Here is a 3,330-nt window from a genome sequence, read left to right on the forward strand (position 1 = left end):
ATTTATCTCTACCTAGGTAAATGTCCTCCCATAGCTATCTCTTTGTTCACATTTCTAGCTGATTTGCCTCACCTGTGCTGTTTTATTCCTTTCTGATTCCTGCTTCAGTTACTCCAACCCATTAAAAAATCATTTGTTTGAGTAATTTTCTTTTGCTTAATCCCTGCCCCAAATCCCAGCCACCAATTCGCTGGAATGATGTGAAAATCATATTTACATTTCTGATCTCTACATATACTAAGACCCTACTTCTGTCTGTGATAAGTACTCATGTCTTCTTTATAATAAAATATATATGTATGAATATACAGTATATATATTCCTCAGTAAATTAAGGAGAGTTTTATGGAATCTTCACCTGATCTTTAAAAATGTGGTATAAATTGCCAGTCACCTACTCATTTCATACACTTGGAGACAGAATATGACCAAATAAAAACTATCTTTCCCAGTCTTTCTTGTAGACAGACATGTTAATGATACCATCATTGGGCAACGTTTCCAGGAGAGCATGCTCTGCCCTTCTGCCCCCTACTGCCTTCCTTCCTACTACCTGATGGCCTGAAGCACATATGGTAATGTGACTGAGCAGCCACCCTGTGACCTTGAGTAGAAGCCTTCTACCAAAGTTTTGGCAGGACAAAAAGACAAAAGGAGTGTGAGCTCTGGTAGCTTCATGAGACAACCACAAGAGCTCTGAAACTGCCTACCACAAGACACTGTTATTTATTTAAGTCAGTGTAGACAAGACTTAAATGAAATTTCTGACTGGTGTGTGTGTGTGTGTGTGTGTGTGTGTGTGTATTTCTGATCCCTGATGTATGTATAGGCACACACACACATTTACTATTATATGGTCTAAACACTTAGCATACTTTATAAATATTACATGAAAAACATCAATATAAAACACTTAGCACAGAATATGAACAGAGAAAGCAAATGTCTACAAACATTTCCTTTAATCCTCTCAAAAAGCCCAGGAGCCATGAAGTATCATTCACTTGTTACAGATGAGAAAACTGAGAAACATGCCTTGAATCACACAGTTCTTAAGTGGCAGAGTCAAGATTTGTACTTAGGTCTACCTAATTCCAGAACTCAGTCTTAAAGGCAATATACTCTGCCTCATCCAGCACAGCGTGCAATCTCCTGTTTGGAAAGAAGCCAAACAATCACTCTGTGTACCATGAAGGAAACCTATGTCACATGAATTCAGAAGAGAGCGTATAAGCTAAGAATGAAGGTTCCCATGGCAAAGTCCCAGATTTGCCACTTGCTGGCTTTGTGACCTCTGATGTAACCCTTGCTTCCTAGGGCACATTTCTTTCATCTTTACAGTAAAAATGTTGACTAGATTACAACTATGGCATTTTCTAATTCTAAAATGACATCAGTCAATGATTCTTTGTGGCCAGTTTATTGGAAGAATACAGAAAAACAAAACTTGACTTTGAGGTTGGAATGATATATTTTGATCTCTACATACTCTCTTTTATCTATTTAGTTCGCCTTTGTCTTATGATATGTACACAGTTTTGCAGACCCTGATGAGCACTTTAGAAGAATTGCCCATATTAGTACACAATAGGAATAAACAATATGGGGACCAAAGGAAATAAGAGGTATAGAGGCAACAGGGAAAAAAAAGAAGTTAAAAAGGACTTCACTTTTAGGGGATGGAGTGAAAAGAGAGAATCAGCATATTGTCACGGAATTACGCAGTGTTTCTGTGTCTCGAATTCTGCCCCTAATGTCTCCTTTATTACTTTTTCACTCTCCCAAGGCAGATACCTAAAAGATAAGTCCTCAATTGCATTAAGGCGGATAGAATTTTGCATTAGAAAGGCCTGCATTTCAGTCCCAGCCCTGCCATTTGCTCACTTAGTGACCTTAGTCTTTGCACATGTTTGCTGCATGACTTTAAATGAGTTATTCAAATTTCATTCCTCATTTACAACATAAGGTTAGCAACAATCTTCACCTCTCGGGGCTGTGGTCTGGAGTTATAGACTCTGAATAAAGAAGCTTAGCATAATAAACTCTAAACACATATTTAGCTATATGAGCCTAAGTTCTTCTATTTGGTTGTTGAGCAATTTTACAAATTCAAGATTTAAAGAGTATATTGTTGCTGTAGTATTTTTTTGTGTCCAAAGGAGACTGCAAATATTTCATATATGTTCCTTGCAGAATTAGCTAAAACTTCTGAGTCAGGCATCCCAAGATTTGTAGAGTCTAGTCCGGTAGTAGTTTTGTGGTTTTCTTTTGAATGGTTGTTTTAGTAGTAGCTTGTTGTATGCTCAGTTCTGAAAAGTAAGCTTCACTCAAAGACTCAAATTGCTATACCATTCAAATTTATTGTAAAGTGATTTTTAGGCAGACATCAGTTGGGAATTTGTCAAAGAAACTTGTAGAGTCTGAGCAGTGGCACTTCACTTGGAAAGTGTTAGCCAAGTCACAACTGGCTTCAAGTTCAAATTGTAACTTTTTTTTCTCTTTTGTAGCCTTTAAATATCTAAAAATTTGGATTAAATACATTCGGATTATCATAAACACAAAACACTGACAAATCATGCTAAACAGAGAGAATTGTTGCCATTCCCATATTCCTCATATCACATAATTTAAATGTAATTAAACGTAATTTAAAAAAAACTAGCCTTTTTAGAAAGGAATCTGTAGGGAAAATTCAACTAGGTTGTTTCTCTTAAGGTGCTACTGTACAGCTGTTAGTTTCAAATAAACTCAGCACTAGATTTGCAACAGATGTTCCTAAAACAGAGCAAAGAAGAGTATTGCTGAATTCTTTGCAAAAAAAAATAAAACCTGAAAAAATAATTGAGATCTAGCAGAGCAATCATTAACATGAGGAATGAAATTAAGCAAATTACAAAGAATAGTTCTAATGTTTCTCAACTAAGGGGCAAGATGGAAGAGCTCTGCAATCAGTTTTGCTTTTCTTCAATTCATCCATTCAACAAATATTTGAGTTTCATGTGGTGCTATTCCAATTTGCTGCCATCTTCTTAAATTATAACCCGGAGATGTTAAAATTACAGCTTCTCCTCCATTAATGTTTTTTATTACATAAAATTTCACTGTGCCAAAGAATCATCATTACAAAATTTCACAGATCAGCAGTCATAATTTCTTTAAGTTACTTCCATGTTTCTATTAGTGGTCTTCCTTTGTTTTGACTTTAATAGCAAAATTTTTACTTTAATAGCAAAATCTCAAGATAGCTAGGTATCTATGAGTAGAAAAGACTTGATATTGCTTCTTTTTTATCTAACTATATTTATATGTATTTACTTATCTGTAACCTCC

Source organism: Pteropus medius, unplaced genomic scaffold, assembly GCF_902729225.1.
Source record: "Pteropus medius unplaced genomic scaffold, Ma_sr-lr_union100, whole genome shotgun sequence".
Classification (NCBI taxonomy): domain Eukaryota; kingdom Metazoa; phylum Chordata; class Mammalia; order Chiroptera; family Pteropodidae; genus Pteropus; species Pteropus medius.